The following is a 21,330-nucleotide window of genomic DNA, read 5'->3' as shown; positions in this document are numbered from 1 at the left end:
AGCTGCAGCACTGGATAATGAAACTTATTTCAGAATCTATCTTTTCCTCTGGAAACTGGTCAACTTATTTCACGTTTCTTTGTTGAACTGAAGTTCAGCAAAACCTGTATAGCTACAACTATTAAAATAGATAAAATATGCATGGTGAAACATGGGGTTACTTGCTGGAGATGCCAATGAAAAAAAGTCAGACATAGATAAAACAACGAACAGTGAAACTAAAATTTTCTCATTAAGAATATAAAGTTTGGATATTGAATTTCATCCAAATGCTAAAGGGTACAGCATGCAACACACAGCAGAATTAAAAAATGGCTGATACTCAGAGTACACAAACAAATTAGCAGGAGCTGACCAAAATTATAAGGGTGTTATTGCACATTAAAGTTAGATGTCACTTCTCCTAATTTAAGGGTATTCCAATTAGAGTTAACCTGAAGGTTAGCTACTACTTTCATCTTTATCATCTTTTTGATAGTGTTAGCACAGATGTTGTGGCATCACAGAAATTATATGCATCATAAAAATGTGGCTAATTATCAGTGAACTAGTCATTTCTTATACAGAATTACTTTAATATCTTCAAGCGAATGTTTGTGACCTATTTGTCTGATAACACCATCCATTATTGACCCATGGCATGTCCTGTCTATCTCTCCTTTCTTAAGCTGTAAATGTTTGCCTGACATTGCATTTTCTCTTGCTGGAGACGAGAATAGTTGGAGGTAGTGGGGGAGGTTAACATTTAGTACTCAATGGGATTCTTTGTACATCCCGAATTTTGTACTCAAATTTGCCTTTGCATTTGGAATACAAGGATTGTTTTTGCACTGTCAGCATGAACAGGATGTCGAGATTTGTGTTAAATAAGCATCTGAAAAGACATTGTTTTGTTATTTTTTTTTTAAAAAACTATGTTTTTAATAGGACTATGTTTTTAATAGGTAAATTATTATGTAACATTTCATAAAGTTTAGGATGGATTTTGGGGGATTACAGATTTTTTTGGTGACTAAACTTTGTTAAAAATTCTGGACAATTTATGAAAAAGAAAAACCAAACTTTGAAACACTTGCTTTAAAAGATTTCTTATCATTAACACTTGAGTTTGATTAAACTCAGAATTGTGTTGACTTTCAGGGTAAAGTGGGATTTAAAAAAAAGCCTTAACATATTGAAATTTTAAAAAAAAAATCTTAGAGCTATGTACTGTTCAGTGAATATATTATTCAGTTAATTTTGTCATTTTTCATTGAATAAATTATTCAATTACTTTTATTCTGAGTATTTTACTAGGTTTATTACGGGTATAATACTATCCATCCAACATATTACTCTACAAAAATGTATATTACTTAAATAAACTGTTCAATGAATATTTTCCCTATAATTTTCCCACTTTTATACTTTCTTTTTTACAATAGTATAGAATAATTCATAGTTTTCACATCTGAAGACAGACTGACTGACTGGTGAAGTGAATCTGAGATTTCCTTTCTTGTATGGAAACTTTATCATTCAAAAACATGGAGGTGAATGTGGACTGCATTTTACTCATTGCTGTCATCCAATTCCAAGCCAAGCCATGTAGAACCTAACCGTTAGAAATTATAGCAGTCATAATAACAGATTCAAAATATAAGATGCCAAAAATGAAAAAATATAAATGAAAGTCTATATGAGCTACCTGCAACAGAAAATTTCATATGTTCAGAAGACGGACTGATATGGCAGATACCACTCCCACAGTTGGTTGATATACTTGGTCTTTGACTGTATTATGAAATTTCTAAATAATATTGCAAATAAAAAATAATTGGGAATGTTGCTGTGCATGAGGGACCTTTTTTTTGACAAATGGTTCGTTAATATGTACAGTTTAAAGTCTTTGACTGTCTGAAAGATTAAGGGCTACTACTTTTACTTCAAGGACTCAGTCTGTCCATCTGGTTGTTAACTGCCCTGTGAATCTCCCAAAGGCTTCAGATTGCTGTTAAATTAAAAAAAAGCATATTAAGAAAAAAATAAGCTGATAATGGACAATGAAATATCTTTTGCATACAATACCATTCAACCAAGCATCATGTCCTTTACAAGGAGACACTAAATAGCTCTGCAACAAAAATTAGGAAGGTAGAAACCCCTACTGTACATTTAAAATGTTGCATTAATTGTAAGTAATCTTCTGGTACTTCATGTTTGCAAGGCAGCACTTGTGGAACTTGCTTCTGGGAACACAGGATTGGAATGGATCTTCAGGTGAGAAACAGTCTTTCTCTAATATAAGATGAGACATTCATGGTGAGCATTTATATCAACTTTCAAATGTCAGGTTAAGAGGATTCCAGGGTGGGGTTGGGGGTCATTTTCTTATATGATTAGAAAGACTGACCTAGAATCTCTTAGTCTTGATGACCTTTCTTATAATTTCAACCTGCATTTTCTTAGGGCAATTTATTCATGAGCTAAGTGTTCATTGTTTAGCTTAAAAAGCTCTCTTCTGTGCCTGATTTATTTCTGTCCTGATGAATAAACAAGGACAATGAAAACACAGAGAGCAATGTAATCTTTTCCAGCCTTTATTGTATCAAGGGAAACAAGTAAGCTTTTTTATTCTTTCATGTTCTCCTTCTAGGAAATTTGTAATGTAATCAAAACAAGTAGCAAGAACAGTATATGCATTTAGTATGTAGCAGGTCTATCCATGAATAAGGTATCCATTGTCTGACCATCAGCTAGCATAAAGAACAAAAAGTCACTGCCTACCACAAGGCACTAAATTTCAGGCCCAATAAGGGATATAAACATAATTTTATGTAGCTGTCAAGTGTGAGTTTTCTTCTTCCTGGTAAGTGCAAAAGAATTCCTTATTCTTGTGATAAGGACATCATCATCATGGCTGGGCTTCGCGAACGAAGATTTGGGAAGGCACTATCCACATTTGCTGCAGGCACGCTGGTGGCCTATGAGGCCACTACGTGACAGACATATCCGATTGCAAAAGGCACAGCAGAAAGACTCCTTAGATGGTGTATTTTGCAAGATACGGTTCTTTCTGCGTTGCCTTTTTTCCTCGAGAGTGATCCTGCGTGTGTTCTCGAAGGAGACAGCTGCGTTATAGATGGTGTGTCTCCAGGCCTCCCGATTGGAGGCCAGAGTAGACCAGTTATGGTGATCAATATGGCCAAGGCTGAGATGTTGTTTCAGGGAGTCCTTGAATCTTTTCTTCGGGGCTCCTCTCATGCGGCAGCCGGTGGCAAGTTCACCATAGAGCAGGATCTTAGGGAGGCGGTGGTCCTTCATCCTTGAGATGTGCCCTGCCCATCGCAGCTGCGTTCTCAGTAACATGGCCTCAATACTAGTGACAGCTGCTTGCTCTAGTACAGATGTATTGGTCACATAATCTGACCAGTGGATGTTAAGGATTGTACGGAGGCAGCGCTGATGGAAGCGAGTGATAAGGACACCTACATGTAAAATGTCCATCCACAGCCACACATACTGGGATCTTCCAGGACTTACTTCTCAAGGCAGAAGCCAACTGCAGGATGGCAGAATGTTCTTCCCTTCAACTGGGCATCCAAGCTGCCAGCAGTGCAAAATTCAGAGACAGATGGAGGCAAGGAATAAAACAAGCCTAATTCTAAAGGTTGATAACTAAATCTTTAAAAGAGGTGTTCTGGGTCCACATTCTGGGCTGCTGCTGTCATTTACATACGGCAATCAGCTACTACGAACATTTTGCTGAATTTTATTGTTCATGTTATTAGGCATAGAGATGCAACCCCAGATATCACAGGTGCTATCCTTGCAGTTAACTATATTCAGAAACCTAATTTAGGTGCCCAGGTACTGTAGTCCCCACACTGTATGACTCATAACTTATTAGATACCCCAAAATAACATGCAAAGAAGCCAATGGACTGCTCTGGTTGTTGCAGGAGATCAACAAAGGGAACTCTGATTATTTCCCATTCCACTGAAAGTCTTGACCAAAAATGCAAATTTCTAATAATATTTTGCCACAGATTTGAAGGTTTTATATATCTGACCTCACTTAAAGAAGTTGTGGATGTGTTTCACAGCCACTCTAATTATTCAGAGCCTCTACTATAATTATACTTGACAAGCTAAGCTTTTATACTCTATGCTCTCACTATTTTCTCTGAAGGCACTTTAATTTCTTAGTCATATTTTTGCCAAACAGGTGTTGGCTGAGGAAGATTGTTGTGTTGACTCTTGTTTCATACAAGCAGGGCCCTTAACAAAAGACAATATTTTCATGATTAGTGGACTATATAGATCTGTCTTCACCTTTCCAGCTTGCTCCCTCACTTGCTTTCATATAAACAAAACTGTTTCAATACTGGTTTTGAAGAAATACCTGGAATAGTTCTTTCATCATAACAAGCTTTTCCATTATTGAAGAAAAATGACAAGTAGAGATCACAGAATAGTTGAGTGCAAGTCAGTGAAACTTGGTAGACACTATTAGCTCTTGGTTCATTATCATTAAAACTTCCTATGCAGTATTATATGTGGTAACTACAGGACCTTTAAGCCTTTCCTGAAAATATCAAGCCTCAAAGAGTCAGGATGATACAAGAGATAAATATTACAGAACATTCCCCAATAATATCATGAGCCAGAAAGAAAAAAAAACATGTACAAAGGAAATTTTGATATTTGTACAAAAATCACAAGCAGTGAGCCCTCTTTCTTTCATATTTAATAAAGGTCTTTCCAGTCAGCTGCAGCTGACGATAAGTATAATATCTTTAAATGGTTAATCCAAGGATCACAGCTCAAGTGCTTTATGAGGTTAGGAGCAAGGAAAGCTGTTAGTAGACTCTGTGTGCATTTCATAAATCCAAGGATTTTTTTATTCCTTTTTTCTTTCTTTTTTTTTCTTCCCGTTTTTCGTTTGACTTTCTGCTATATCTTAAATGCTTTATTTTTCAGAGGAAAGATAAGACTTGGTTCTTCACATAAAACTACAGCTTAGCCATTACTTAGTCTTTCTCTCTTACAGGAAAGGTCCTGTCTGTGCACAGATGTCTCAGATTAAATTGTATCTCACAGTCCTTACAGTGCTCAGTACTAGATGAACTGCCAAAAGGGCCGTAGGCAAGAACTAAATTGCTTTGGTTTCAGTACACAGTGAATTTGGCTCAGACAAGCTGAATCAGTACATTAAATGCGAATCCCTCACAGATTTGAAAGCAGCCTTTAGCACAATTATTGACTGTGAGTGATGATTATGTCTAATTGAAGGAGACTTTTGCTACCTGTAGCTCAGTTGGAGTCCATGAGAGCCACAGCAAGGCACTGCATCTTAATTCAATGTTCCAGCTTGAAAGAAGCAATTGAACCTAAATCCTGAAGTGTATACACATGGTCGATAAACTTTAATAAACTTTACAGGTTCAGTAACTAGACAGAGTGTATATAATTCAATTTTTTAATTCAGGAAGGGAAAAAAGCTAACAAGTATGTTAGGCTACAATAATGTATTAGTTCATCTCATGCAGAGGCCCTCTTGGTAAAAGGAAAAGATATAGTTTCATGTTTGTCTTTGGAACAAGTCATAAATCTGCTGTTCCATATACTATATTAATGCTCTACAGGTGGGAGATTACCAGGTTACTTGGGTATGACCCAACTTCCAGTAAATTTGTGAGGAAAATAAAGTAATTTGACAATTTTGCATCTTTTGCTACGGAAGTTATGCCAATGATAAAGAGAAATGAATGCTTTTCCTAATAGATTCTGCCTCTCTCCCCAAGACTTTTTGGCATGTTTTCATGGTTTAACAACACTACTGTACAAAAAAATGATGATATTCTATGTCTCAATCCTTCAAAAAAAAAGTTATTGATTTTTCTCAGTGAACAAAAATAGATATTCTCAGGGGCCATACAATCAGAATTGTGTTTTCCTTCTGTTCTATAAAAAAGTAAAAATCTGTCAATGTTTTCACAGCAAACATTTCTCTTCCACAAACATTCGTTGTGATCTATTAGATCTTTTCTAGTCTTAGATTAGATTCCTTTGGCACCATTATTATGATAACATTCACAGAAAGCTCTGTCACAAAGTAGTTTTCATATTTTTCATATTTTCCATGAACAAAAAACTATGTGAATCATGAAAACTTTCCATTTAAATTGCTTCCTTATTAAATAATTAATATAAAAAGGAAATATGAGCTATACATGGTTGTTCTCTCATTCTAGGAGCTTCCTTACATATTTTGTAGGCCTGAGCTTTTAGAAATGAAAAATTAATTTGAACCTTGTCTTGGAAAAACAGTATACATTGTAAGCTGCATGAACAGTAGATAATGAAGAATGTAAAGAGAGATCTATGATAACACATTTTGGCAAAATTCCATAATCAATAGTACACAAAAACCTTGAAATTTATTATGAAGTATCTACAGTTGCTACATGCAGACAAGCCCACACACCATTTCTATTGTGTTCAGTTCAAGCTAACAACCCAAGACTAGGGAGTATCAGAACTATCTCTATTCTTTATGTATAATTTCTGCAATTTCCCAGATTTAAAGCAGCAAAAGCCTTACAGTGGTCTGCTAGCAGAAAGGTTTATATTCACAGCACAGACTGCAGTGTCTTGGGTTAATAGGTTAACTAACGGTGACACTTTGAAATGTTATATGTGAATACACTTTATGAACAACACACACAAACTCTTGTGTAGTTTCCAGGTATATGATAAAGACAAGTATGTTTTTTCAAGGTTTCAAGGAAGAGTAGTAGCTTCCTCTGTTCCTCTCCCCTATACTTTTAGGATTCATCATTACTAAAATCACTTTGCCTGTACTTACATCTTATCTACCTTAGCTCTTTGTTCTCTTCTGGATATGCTGTTTCTTCTGCTCTTCAGATTTTCTAATTGTTACTACCTGCAATCAATTCCTTATAAACTTTACTACCACCATCTTCATGCCTTCTCATATTACTCACTTTAACCAAGCAGTCATCATCTCTTCCCCCTAGCTATGAGATCTTGGTATTCTCTACTAAGTGACTTGCATTTCATTTCCCTTTCTATTTCTAATTCCAGTCTACCTACTCTATTCCCTTCATGTCCTGGGTCTGGCAGATTTCCACTCTCAGCATAATTCTTCCCTCAATGTTTCCTCTTATTTCTCTGAACAATTTCCATTCCAACACTAGTCAAATTTTTCTTCTCTTCCCAGGTGCGCCAACTTCTCAGTCTTCTCCTCTCTCTCAGATTTACTATGGTAAATCCTTAGCACCGAAAGAACAAGTGCGCAGATTCCCTCAACTCAGTTCTGTTTCCCAACAGCACTTCAACCCATAGACACCAGCAGAAAAATTATAGGATGTGGGAAGAATTTGTAACAGAAAGTTACAACTCAGTTTTTGCTAAAAAGGCTTCCTGCCTAAATGGTACCTCTTTCTCAAAGGCAGTTTCAATGTTTTCCTCCCATGTCCCCGTCCCCGCCCCACCACACACACACACACACACACACACACAAGAAGAGAAGTTCTCAGCCTTGCTCTTTAGTATGCAGAGAGATAATATGTTTGCAGACATGTACAAGGCCTCCTTGGGCCAGAGAGGGTGGGGGAGGAGAGAGAGAAGACACAAAAAGCCTTGAAGGAGGCAGGGCATTGCTTTTTGCCCTTGGAGGCCTAACGCATGCAACATGGTAAAGTGGTCCTTGCATCGGAAATAAACCTTTTTTTTTTAATCCTTCCACTGCTTTGACATTCTTGGGAAGAATACCTGCATATATTTACCTTACATAGGGTTATTCTGTGGAAATAGCACAATGTGTTCAGCACACCAAACTGTGGGGAGGAAGAATATTGTTTGACTAAATGAGATGTCATCAACCTGAATAGGTATGTATTCAGCATATGCAAAATGTAATCTGTTCAAAATTTAAAACGTGATGCTATTTAGGATATCTTATCTAAATTCAACTAATTCAAGCTGAATTTGCTGTTCAGTCATTTTCCAAAACTCAGAACTGCTAGAACAACTGAAAGGAAGGATCTTGGTAATAATCAACAGTGACCAAAAAAACTCTGTCAAACCTAGTTGAAAAAAAATAAATCAGGCAAAAATCAGGCACATGATACGGAAAATTTCAGAGCAAAGAAGTTGTGTCTAAATTTAAAGGAATCAAAAGCTGTATTTTAAAAAGGAATGTCAGCCGATCAACCTTGCTTGCCGTATTGTTCTTTAAAGAAAGGGAAATTTTTTCTAAATGGGAACACTAGGAATGAACTGCATTATTTTTTCTTGATGGTGTTGGTGGAGTGAAATTTTCCAAGCAGTCTCTGAAATATAATGTGTTTTTTTCCAGCATTGAGCAGGAAAATTTTAAATAGTGACACCAAAATAATATTACATTTTAACTGTCAAGCAATAGAAAACAAGTCTCTCACAAATAAAACACACAGGAAAATAAGAAACCCTCTTACCTTAGGATATCAGATTATCACAGACAGGGTTTTGAACCAGGATCTTTAACAAGTATTAGTTATTTTTATGCAGAGATTTGTGGAATTTATCTTCCTTTCTCACTATTGCTTATTTCTTTTTTAAATTTGTAATTTATAAAACACTTCTTGCACTTAACCTTTTTGTAGAAAGGAAGTTAAGGACTGTTTTGGAAAATAAAATAGTGAAGAAAAACAGGAAGCTGGTACAATTTAAAAAAAATGGTGGTATAAAACATTAGGACAGAAGGGAAGGGAAAATTTATATTAAAGTTACCATAAATGTTTAAACCCTATTGATTTTTACTCACAGGATCCAAACTGTCATGTATATATATGCAGAACTGGCAATGAAGTCAGCAAAACTCCTTAACACACTATTGCTTCATATTTTTGATGTTGTTGAATGTAAGTATTATTTTTCACCGTGCTTATTCTTCATTAGCTGAATTTTCTTAGAAAGGCTCAATGAAAAGTTTACAACCACTCCCCAAAATAATTTCAGTTATTTATTTTTTTAATACCTGTTTCTTTTATAGATTTAAGGTAGAGTGACAGAGCTTGAAATAAACAGTAGCCAGAGAAGTGTCTCTTGCTATCTTCAAAATTACTCACTTCTTGACATGACAAAAGTATGTTCATTTGGTTTCTAGAGGACTGTTGCTTAAATTTCCAGCCTTCATTCTGTGTTAATTATATTCTAAATACCAATTTCACTGAGCATGTTTTATCTCTACACCCGGTTTACAGCACAGAAGACAACTGTCCTACAGATTTGGGAGTAATATTTGGCTTGACAGTAAAGTTATTACGAGGGAAGCCAGTAGGTCACTCCCAGCTGTCAGTTTGTGTTTCTGTTGACTGATAATAGTTCACTGCAATTTAGTTTTGTTATTGGAAATACTGGAATATTTCCACATTGGGAGCCAGGCGAGATACAGTTGTCCATTTTATAAATCTGAGAGACTTTATAACATTGATGGTCATATCCCCGGGAATAGATTTTCATCAGCTAACATGATGAAACTCAGATTCTACTTTTCCAAACTGAGGTGTCACAAAACTGAAGCTGAGATTCTCTATCCACAACCAGACCCAGAAACCTCCCACAGATAGATATTCTCTTGAACACAATTGGGCAGGAAGCAACAACTTCCTGAGAATGGCGGCAGGCCCCATTTCCTGGTCCTCACTGAATATTGAAGTCAACAGAATCAGGAGCTGCTGTCTTGCACAGAAGCAAATACGTCACCTACTTAGTGACCAGTAACATCTTTTCTCTCAAGCAGAAGGGCATGCTGGACTACATTCAGTGTCTGCCAATACATTGAATCTCTTATTTAGAAAAAGGTAGTGGAACACTGGAACAGATTGTCCAGAGAAGTTGTGGATGCCCCATACCTGTGAGTGTTCAGGGTCAGCTTGGCTGGGGCTTTGAGCACCCTCGTTTCGTGGAAGGTATCTCTGCCCATGGCAGTGGTGTTGGAACCAGACAACCTTTAACATCCCTTCCAAGCCAAACCATTCTATGAATATTACCCTTGAAATGTTAAATTTTTCCACACACCTGCTGTTCAGAACCTAGTTCTAAAACCTACAGAGAAAATTCTTCTTTGAGGGTGGGTCACGCATAGAAAAACACAGCTTACCATTACTTGAAATTCCTTTTGCACAAGGGACAGAACTCTGCGTGGAGGGTCAGAAGGTCCTAAGTTTCAAATAAAACTGGTCAAAATTATTCTTTCCCACAACATATAGTTAGAAAGAACTTTCTTGTATTAAGGTATAAAAAATGTCAAACTTTTCCCTTTTGAGATTTTAATTAAAATTTAAAACTCTGAAAAGCTAACTCTGCAACTTCTATTTACAAATTCATCAAAAGATTGTGTTTCATGGAAATATTTTTCTTCATGACATACTGCATTTAAAAAAAAAGATAAATTAAAACAGCCTTTGAAATACATTATTCTGAAAGTGAATTTTGCCATTTTTAAGTTATTTTAATTTCATTACCTTTATTTTATGTCATATCATATTATTATAATAATAAGTCTGAAGCAAAATATTTCAGTCATTTTAAGGGAAAATATTTGACAATGTGTTTTCATTTCATTTCATTACAGAAAAAAAAAAACAAAACAAAACAAAAAAAACCACCCAAAACCAAAATAGAGCAAAATAAAAAAAAATTCACTGAAACACAAGATCCAGTTCTCACCCAGTTATATTTTTTGTCCCACAGGCCCTAAGCACTCCTCTAAGAACAGATGTGTTATGAAGGAAGAGCAACAACAAGGTTTTTCTTTATCTACCACATTGGATTGGGGTTTAACTGAATTTAATTTTATTTGGTCAGATTTGCTCAGCACAGTGTATCTTGGGTGATTCCATTCACTTAAAAAATTCTAATAGAACATCAAAATGATATGTGATAATTATACCACTGAAAGTATGTTATTACCAAAGATTAGATTTATATTTGCTAACAGAAAATATAATAGAACAGCTATAGCTATGCCAATCATACTGGTATAAATGGGATGAATTCTTACAATGTTCATAATTACTTTCTGAGGTCCCAGGAAAATATTTGTATGCACTGGTCAGCATACACTTTAGATGTCATGTTTGTATTAAATATTTCAAGTTGCATTTGCTGAAAGTTCTAAGATATTGGTGAGAAGAAGGCATGTATTCTATCTAAAAAGAAAATAGATGTTAGGAACTTATGGTACCTTAAATCTGATAGCAGATGGTGGCCACAGAATGTAGTTATCATAGCCTTTTGAATTCTGCCTAGGTTAAAACTTCTCTAGAATTGTAGTCCTAATTATTAGAACTTGAATTTGGGGATCTGTTCTATGTACTAGGGATATATACAGTATATAATTTTAATAACTGTGTAGATTCAATCTGGGGTTTGCAGATAAATACACTATGCAACCAGTAGTATCAGAAGGAATAAGTGACTGCACATGCTCAACTAAAAAGCACAGAAAAATCTGTGTTTTCAGGTAGAATCTCAGCACTTTCTCAGAAATCCCATACCTTTAAAATGCCTTATATTTTGTGAATTTTCTGTTCCTCAGTTTTGGGGTACCTATCACAGTAAAATCTTTTGCTAACATGCAATAAACTAGTTATCTCAATTATTTATCTCAATTAATACTCAGAAAATGATGGTGTACTGAAATCCAAATGAAGTATTAATAGCAGAATAAACAATTTTAAGTCATAAAATTCTGAATGTTGTTTTTCCTGCAGTGTGGTTCCTCAGTCTAAAGGCATATCCTATACTTTTATCATATGTGACTAAATTGAATTCTCCATTTAACAGGGAGAAAAGGTTTCAGAATTATTTAACGTAAAAAGCCAAAGCCCACATCTGTGATTTTCAGCAAAGCTCACCTAACACTCTAAAATGTAAAAGTCTGAGATTAAGTGTGCAATTTTGCCTGTAAAAAAACCAAATAGCCTGAACAGGCCAGTCAAGCTTTGTGGTCACTGAGCTAAAGGAAAGGATTGTCTTCACAGAGAGTGAAAAGTATCCAGTGTTTCTGGACAACCTGTAGCCATGTGTGTAGGTCTGCCTCCCTATTCTTTCACAACACCACTCAAAATTGCTGGTCCTATTTCCGCTCCTTTCACCTGACCCTGCCAGTATAGCTACCAGAGCAACTGAAGGCAAGGTGATGATGGTGTGAATACTGATCCTCAGCTGCTTGCTGATTCTTGGGCATCATGTTTTCTGCAGCATAGAACTCTACCAAGTATTCCTAAATAAATAATTCCCAGACAACTAATCCAGAATTAGACATTGTCTTTCAATTATTGCTCTTTCAACTAGCTGTTCATGCTTCTTAAAAATCCCCTCTGCAAACTTATCTGCCAGTCAATTCAGTGTGAGCAGCACAGCACATTGTCTATGTAAATGGTATTTGTTCTGCAGCCATTGCAAGCTTCTTTGCAGTATTTTAACATTTGATTTAATTTTTCTTTACCAGTTTTAGCCCAAATCTAGTTCACGTCTTCTTAAGTCCAGGTCTATTTCCGCTATTTTTAAGATTCTTTTAATAACCAAGACAAAAGAAATTCTGACAGGAGGTGCAATTGTTTATTGCTAGTTTGAATTAGACTGAGTATAACCCTATTAGATGGAAACTGTGTGTGTGTTTCTGTGTGTATGTGTGTGTTTCACGGTGCACTAAATAAAGATGAGGATAATATTTTTCATATAGTTATAATTTTAATTTTAGATGTGTCATGTCACTCACATGTTTTTCTCAAAATGTATGATGCACAAATTGTAAATTTTGAGAAGATATCTTCAGTTAGAAATTCTGATCAATGGGAATAATGTGATATTATCCACTCTATAAATAGTGTAAGCAGCTACCTTTAAAGTTTTACATGTATGTGGCATACAAAAAGAGCTCATGGGAGATTTGAGACACATATACTTGTGGTGCTGATACTTTTTGATTCCCATTCATTTAACACTGAAATAGTGGACATTCACTTCCACCTGTGAACTAACTTGTGACTCCCTCATATTCTGTGAGATTATAGCTCAAAATCCAGAACTCAGTAACAAAGCGTGGCACTAAGTCAGTTACCTGTCTTTTGCTTAGCCAGTGGTAATCATTTCTAGAAAAACACCAGCATATCTGATGCACTGTGGCTGGTCTCAGGTGCAAAAGGCATTTTCCTGAAAATTCAAAATAGCGACATGTATCTAGGCCAGATTTCAACAGATTAAGTCGATCACATTAAACTCTACTTTCAAAATCACATCTGCGATTGATTATAAATACACTATGCAGTGTGTACAGTTCAAGATTCAGGAAGCTCCGAAATGCTTAAAATACGACCCCAAAGAGAAACTGTATAGTTATCTGGACCAGAAAAATATTATTCTGTGATGAAAAAGCATGCGAAATTTGCAGCAGAGGCAAGCTTGGGTAGAACAATTAATTCTTTGTGGGATCAGCATGACTTTTCATGCCTAACTTCTGTGACAATGACAATGACAATCAGAGCACAGTTTATAGAGTTCCAGGGACAAGACTGAAGAACCATTTTCAATTTTGCATTAAATGCATTACACAACACTGATACAATGGATATCAAATTCAGCACCATGGGGCAGAAATATAATGCTGAATAGTTCCTTTGCAATTTTTTTGTGTTTTGTTTAGAATTTAAGACTGATTTGATATTTTGGAAATATTCAGTAAGTGGCTAAAAATGCTAACTAATTTCATTAATGGGTTTATCAATTTTTACACCTGCTGTTCAGGTTCATTATTTGACTTGTTGTGAACAACAGCAGTTGTTCCCTTGTCAGGGAATCTCTCATCCAGCAGAGAGTCTTATCACACATCAATGGCCCTAAGAGGCAGATGATGGGGGAATTGGTTTAGTAAAAGTGCGATAAAAGTCTGACATTCCACTTAATAATTATGTTTTCATTGAAGTAGAAAATTTCATGTTTCACTTGTACCATATAATGGCATCTGGAAGTGGTTTTCTTTCTAACCAGGCCATTTGAGATCTGTGCTGAGTATAAGCAATTGTCATTCTGCATTTTAGTAGGGGCAATAGCGGATGGGTCTAATGTAAAGATGCCTCTGACCTAGAGCAACCAAAGTATTCCCAGCCCTACTGGCATCATGATGGATAAAGGTTTTTCTACTGTATAAGCAACTCTACCCTCCTCACACATATACACAGAAAACTGGGATCATTTCTGGATTATTCCAGCTGGCTTCCACTATGTCTGAAAAAGGTTAAGAATGCACAGGCAGCTTTTTATGTCTTTTCCTACCAAGTGCATGTCATTTCAGCAAACAGATACAATTTGATAAAGGGTCCTTATAAGAATTATTATGAGCATTTTATTTTAGAGGAGGGAAAATGAATAATTGTTTTCCCTTTCCTTTGTGGCATGCAAACTCCCTTACATTTACACATTATGCAAACTTCAAGGAGAAAGCAGTTAGTATGTCAGAGAACCAGCAATGATAACACTTGAGCAGAGCAGTCTGCAGCAGTCTCTTTAGTTTCACGACAGGCACATTAGTTTGGATGTTAGCTGCTTCTCCTTAATTGGATTGCTTGCATAAATTGCAATACAAGGTGGACATGTGATAGCTTTCTTTTTCACCAATCAGTCATGTCAAGAGAACCTTATGTATTTTATATAAAAAGTAGAAAAAATGATAATTTGAAGAGATGAGAAGATGGTGCAGGGTAAAAGCTGATATTCTTCCTTTATAACAGATAGCCCCAAGTTGTAGAGGCCATTATTTCTTGCATTTTCAGAGCAAATGAACTTGACAGATGGCTGTGTCACCTAAACCCCTACCTACCAACTTGATTATGCAGAAAACAATACAATAGAAAAGAAATCATTACTGAAGGAACCTGGTTAGTCCACAGAGGGCTGAGCGGTGCAGAAGAACAAAATTACAGTCGTGGAATTGAACAGCAAGAATACATTTAACATAAAGTGGGTTACAGCAAGGCAATCAGTCATGGCTAAAGCTATTGTCTAGGCTTGCTTGCATGGTATATGAAGTAATCTGTCATCTACCACTGAATTTATGCTTAGTTTATAGTAGAAAAATACAAAGGTTTTGCCAGGACATGTTCTGGTAGCCTTAAGTAGCTCAAGTATGGATCTATGAAATTAAAATTATGGGAATTCAGGACATTTTTCTGCTTTATATCTGTTTTGGAGGCCATTAACACCAAAGTAGATTCTTCTCCCTTCTCCCCCGTTACTCAAACATTAACCAAATCACACCACTTAAGAAAGGACAAAACAGATTGGGCAAGACAAATACTCAGCACCAGTCCAGGTTACACAGCACTACCATTACTCCATAAAAAGTTACTCTGAATTTTCTGGAAGTCTAGTTACGAATGACATCCAACAAAGCAGGAACAGAACAGAACAGCGCAGCACCTATTCCTGATGGCCCAGTCTCCACTTAGTTAATTTTTACACATTCTTTGCAAAAAGATAAAATCTCTTATCAATATTATTACTATTTCTCAGAGGTGTTATTATATGATCTCATACATCATTTACAACAAAATGGGCTTCCAGTCTCTTTCTATTTTTCCCAACAGTTTCAAGCAATACGATCTACTACAATATGCTTGAGGGCTTACCACCTGGTAAGACCTCATGTTAACTAATTATTTCAATTAACTACTTTTGATATAACCCAGATCATCTAATTTGCCATTAACACCAATGAAAATATCCATTTTAGCATGCCATATAATCCACACAAGTCGAAAGTTCAGTTACTTTCATTTTGCGATTCCCTTTCAAACGGTTGTTCAAAAAAATCACATCCTTAACAGAAAATATTTAGTTGTTTTTGTCTTGGAGCCATGGCTACATACTTTGTTCATACCAGCAAGGTAACTTGCTAAAATAGTTGTTTTATTTGGTTTATTTTTTGTTTGCCCTGCAATGAAGAATAAATATTATGGCTTCAATTTATTCTAATTCTTTTTCATGAAACCATAATCAAGCCATGAACCAAAAGGACAAATGTGGCTAGACTAGAGTTGTCTTCATATAGGAGACAACTATATCAACAAATTTGATAGATGTTGTCTTCAGTACTCAAACTTCATTCTGTAAATTACGTAAAGCCAAGATTTTCTCATTCCACTTATTCATTACATAATGTAATAACTTTTGTAAAATCTTCAGACAACTAAAAATCTCCCAGTGAAAGAACCCATCAAAAAGAAAGCCTAATACCAGCATCACCTATGAATCAATTATTGAATTTACAACAAAACAAAGCACACAAAAAAAATAGAAAGACATTAAGTATTTTATTTAGTCAGGGGAAAAAGGTAATCCCTCAAATACAGAACCCAGATTTATTTTTTTTTCAATTCAGTCAGAATCTCTTTTGTTGGTATATAATTATTTATCTATGTGCCATCTTTCTTACTGTTGACAAAGTGAATTTACATAGTCACTATACAGGTACATCTCAGCAACTGCAAACTGGGACTCAACTGACTAATAAGAAACAATTAAAGTGCATATATTTGCAAAGCCATCCAATTACTTCCCTCTGTGCTGGTGTGTTGAAAAGAAGTGTTTCTCAGCACAGCTTGAGTCCCAGTGTACCATAAAGGAAGCTACACCACCCCTTCCTCCTGCAACATCTTTCTTTCAAACACATCATGATATGGATTATAAAGTTAAAGAAAAAAAGATCCCCAGATTAGCTAGATTTTAAACACACCTGTAATCACCCTGCATCTTTTTGTACTCTACTCATTCATAGAACTCATGTGAGCTCTATGTCCAGATTTAATACTAGATGTGTTTGTTCACAGAGGGGTGAGTTAAAAAGGTTTAGTGCAAGTGATGAAGAGTCAAGGCTATTGGGAAAAACTAAGGGAGTGGGGAAAAAACTCCACCTATAGAATACAGTGGACTTCCCCCCCGCCCCAGAAATAGCTCTTCCTCAATTACCAGGCTTCTCTGATATTCAGTATGCACATGACTGGTTCCCAATTTTCCCCTGTCCCTTTCTAGGGAAAAAATCACTGTAACACATCACAGGAAACCCACCCCAGTGGCAGGTCACCAAACACCAAGGAGTGGGAGTGTCATTCCCAGAATTCCTCAGCATCCTGAAGAAAAGATAAGGAAGAAGATGGAGTCTCCAAAAAGAAGAAACTGTCTTCATTTCTCTGCCTCTTGCTACCATATTAAAACTCTTTCAGTCAGGTAAAGCCAAACAGTCTTTGCAATATTTTTAGTGTCAGCATATTATACAATCTATGCAGATGACGCTTTCAGTATTTCCCCAATGCTGAAATCAGTAGCAGCTCAAAGAGCTCTACCACATCTGCTTTGGAGGGTTATGTCTCTTTTCTTGGTCTCAGGTCCGAAGAGTGGGTCTTTGGAATACTGGGGGATTGAGATTAATTTGAGGGAGCAGAGAAGTGTTCACTTCCTCCTATGAGGGGTTATGAATAGCTCATTCAATAGGGCTCACATATCTTTCACTTTTTCAGCAAAGAAATACTGTCTGCAATTTTTGTGTACTGGTGCAGGATTTCCAGATCTCTACTAGGTTGAAAAAAATTACTGCTTTTGGTAATGCTGACATACAACCAGAAATCCCATGCTTGACTTCAGAGTACCCCAAGAAAACCAGGTACTTAACAATGAAAGCTTACCTACAGAGTCTAGATGTAGATATGTGTTAACTGTCTTGCAAACAAAAAAACTTTGCCATGTGAAGCTTTCTGAGCCCATAGAAATACATCAGCAAGAAAATAAATAAGTTCTGTAGCCTGAACAGGGCAGTTTAGACTATAACTACTCATTTGGAAGAAGCTTTCTTATGGAGCATACTGGGCAAATACCTGCCCAAACCAAAACTGAAGCACTCTCACAAGGAGATGCAGAAGAACAAACCAAATCAGAATAATTCAGTGAGACAGGACATCATCCACTCTGGAGTTCAAAAAACATTTAAGCAACTGTATGGCTGACAAAATAATGTAATTTCTATTAAAAACAGAGAAAATGAGCTTGGCAAATTACTCAATTACCTTCATAAGAACTGACCCTAGTTACAGCAGAGCAGAAAGGCCTATTTTGGTGTCTAATGTACTGAGAAAAAGGAAGAGGAAAACACAGATTTAAAACTCCTAAAAGAATTTGCTAAAAACTTCTTCAGTACTGAAACTAAGCCAGATTTTTCCCACTCTTTTGAGCAGCAATTCTCCTAATCTAGCCTTGACAAAAATGATGTCTTTGCCATATCCAGAATTTAGACACACATACCCTCAGATATCGATATTATGCATTTACCTATATTATGGTAAATGTCCTAACTACAATAATCTTTTTCAGTCCTTTTGATTCCTATTCAGCTCACCTTTGAAAAATAATATTTTATCTTCTCATCATAGTTCCGTTTGTGAAATCTTGCTCCTTCCAAAAGATCATCAGGATATTCTATGAGAAACTCAAACATGCAAGGAAAGAAAAAAATTTTTCAAAGATGTCTCTGGAAGTCATTGGAAGGTGATGTTTCAACATCCAAAATGTGAAGGCCATTGTAAGGATATGCCTGACACCTAGGGAGGAACAATAATTAAATTCTAGAGACTGTATTTATTAATTTATTGATATATGTCTGTATCACCTCAAATCTGGTGTTGGACTGGGACAGAGTCTAACAACTAGGTACAAAAGAAGTTCTCTTTTTCCCTCTGTTCTTATTAAATCTTGAAAGAATGGAATAGTTCACGTCCTTTCCAATAAATTAAATTAGTTCAGAAGTAAAATTTTTTTAACATCAAGAATGTCATTCTGATGTCTATTTTACCTGAAAAGCTCACAACCTGACAACTAGCAGTTTAGCACATCTTTATCAAGACTCTTAGCTTCCTGATTTCAGACATTTTACTCCCCTCCTTTCATGTGCAGTCAGAATTTTGCCAGAGCAACCCACGCTTCTCTTGCTACTCAAATTCCCAATATCCGTCAGATTAATGCCAGGATAGGATGTAACAGTGATCCTCTTCTGCTGATGCACTCTGTACTCTGAACAAAAAAATATCTCTCATTTAAAACTAAACAGCAGATTACAAAAATCACATTCTCCCTCCTCTAACCTCTGTCTGTGTTTTCACTTTATCCACGGTAGATTTTGATCCTGGCTTTGTCATTTCCTGGTGTACTTTCAGCCCTTCACCTGAGTCAAAGACACATGTTCCTCACGGGTTAAAAACTGCTTAGGGGGGCAACTTTCCTCATACTTGATACTTAACATATCAACTGCTTGTTCAGCGCAATTTTTATGTGTTTTTCTGTAGAGTAAATAATCCAAAGCTTTTCAGTTACTGTGTGAAATAACATATATGTGATTAATTGCTCTATTCGATATTATTAACTTACCAGGGATATTTTATTTTGATTAGTGGGCTGAGTACTAATGTCACTGTAAAATCTAGAGTTAAGAAAGATGTCACTGAGTTACTCTCCTCTAGCAGGATACAGTTGTTCCCAGATGTATGTCAGATAATAGTTGTTCATCTTACTTTAAATAACAATCTCACCTTGGAGTTTATACCTTGTCTTTATTTCCCCAAGTAATGATATTACAGTTTGGAGTTTTTATTAAAAACAATGCTTTTTTCCTCTACATTGAATCTGCAAACATAACTAAGGACAAGAAATTGATCTGATTAGTTGCTGACACTGCAGTTTTGCAGCTGATGAAGTGCACTTCAATAAGTAATGTTCACTGGCTGTGACTACCTTGCTCGTGTGCTGCTAGAACTGGGATTCCCTCAGAACTAGCACACTTCCCAGCTAGCTCTGGGACTAACTTGGACTGCAGAAGTTTTGTAGACATGTCAAGCTATGAGATCCTTTCGCTTTCAGTAGCAGCTGAACAGAGTCCTGGTACAAGTATTAAGGCAGATGGGATATTTAGATGAAATCAGTCTAGGGCAGCATTCCCTGCCCGTTGACATGGGAGCTACTTACAAGATGGGTCACTCTAATGGGTAGCACGTGATCTTGTTTTCTTCTAAAGACCCTACATACTATATGTGAATGTGAAACTAGCACAGCTGTGATAATTAAATATCTGTCTTTCTTTGTTTGTTTGCTGAAATCCAGTTCTAGAAATTAATAAGTATGTGAAATGCTCTATGAATTCAAACTAACACATACACATAACTATGTCTAATTATTGCTTTTGTAGTGGCTGAGTGCAGTAACCTTTTCTCTTTACCAATAGGCTGTAGAAAAGTCAGAATTCCAGGACTTGATCCTGTTGCTGCCTACTCAGATGTTCTGCTTATAAAAAAGTTAATTGTGTACTCAGACACTGACTTTTAAAGATGAATCTCACCTTGCTCTCAGAGTTCAAAAAACACTAGAGTTTGCAACTTTAATTCTCAAAAACTTTTCTTCATATTCTACAACATGCTGCAAGGCAGTTCACAATTCTTAGTTGTTCACAGCATTAATTTACTTTATTGATGACATCATCAGTATTTTGTCACTGTAGAGTTTAGTTGTCCTGAGTAAAGCTGACCATGGAAGTTTTAAACATTGATTTTTATTTTTTTTCCCTTCTCTAGCATGAGCGAATGATTTATCATCTTCTTCTGGGACATCAGCCAGAGGCAAGAAATAGCTCTAATAACATGCTCTGAAGTGAGTTATACTAACTGTGTGTTTAAAACATGGTCAAATAATATACTATATCCGGACATAGGAACATCAACCAGCAGGAAAGACAGGAAAGATTTTTATACCAAAAAATAATACCTGCCACACACCAAGCACAGAACTCAATTTTCTTTCAAAAATAATTGAGATAATTTGAATATATAACATTTTGAACTTGATTTTTATTATTTAAAAAATTCTGAATAAAAATATTGTGAAATCTATGTCAAAATTGGGAAAAGGCAGATAAAGCACAAGTTTCATGTAGAAACTTTCTTTCTCAATAGGGCTTTTGATTTAAACATCACTAACTTTATTAATTTTCTTTCCTTGACATTGTGTCACAGTACAATATTGAAAAAACAAATCTAATGCAAAAGAATACTGAAGAATTACAACCATTGTACTACTTACAGAGGAAACATGAGGGCAGTGATGAAAAATAATTTCATAGGAGTCCTATCTCTCTGTTACTTCAGTGGATTCGTGCATGTGCATGCATGAAAGGAAAACAGATTGGATGCAATTAGATGCTACATTTCCTTAGGTGACAAAACTGGCTATTTTCTGATTTATGTA

General features: G+C 35.9%; 1 long non-coding RNA gene across 1 annotated transcript; it reads right to left on the bottom strand.

The window, feature by feature from the left end:
* Positions 1-16,077: 16,077 nt before the first annotated feature.
* Positions 16,078-18,528, bottom strand: LOC116789719. Its single transcript, XR_004358136.1, has 3 exons — positions 18,440-18,528; positions 17,119-17,180; positions 16,078-16,158 (listed from the first exon to the last, which is right to left on the bottom strand). It is a non-coding gene; the product is annotated as an uncharacterized LOC116789719 (long non-coding RNA).
* Positions 18,529-21,330: the final 2,802 nt, after the last annotated feature.

This window comes from Chiroxiphia lanceolata, chromosome 1 (assembly GCF_009829145.1).
Source record: "Chiroxiphia lanceolata isolate bChiLan1 chromosome 1, bChiLan1.pri, whole genome shotgun sequence".
Lineage (NCBI taxonomy): Eukaryota > Metazoa > Chordata > Aves > Passeriformes > Pipridae > Chiroxiphia > Chiroxiphia lanceolata.
This window is presented reverse-complemented; position numbering and strand designations above follow the sequence as displayed.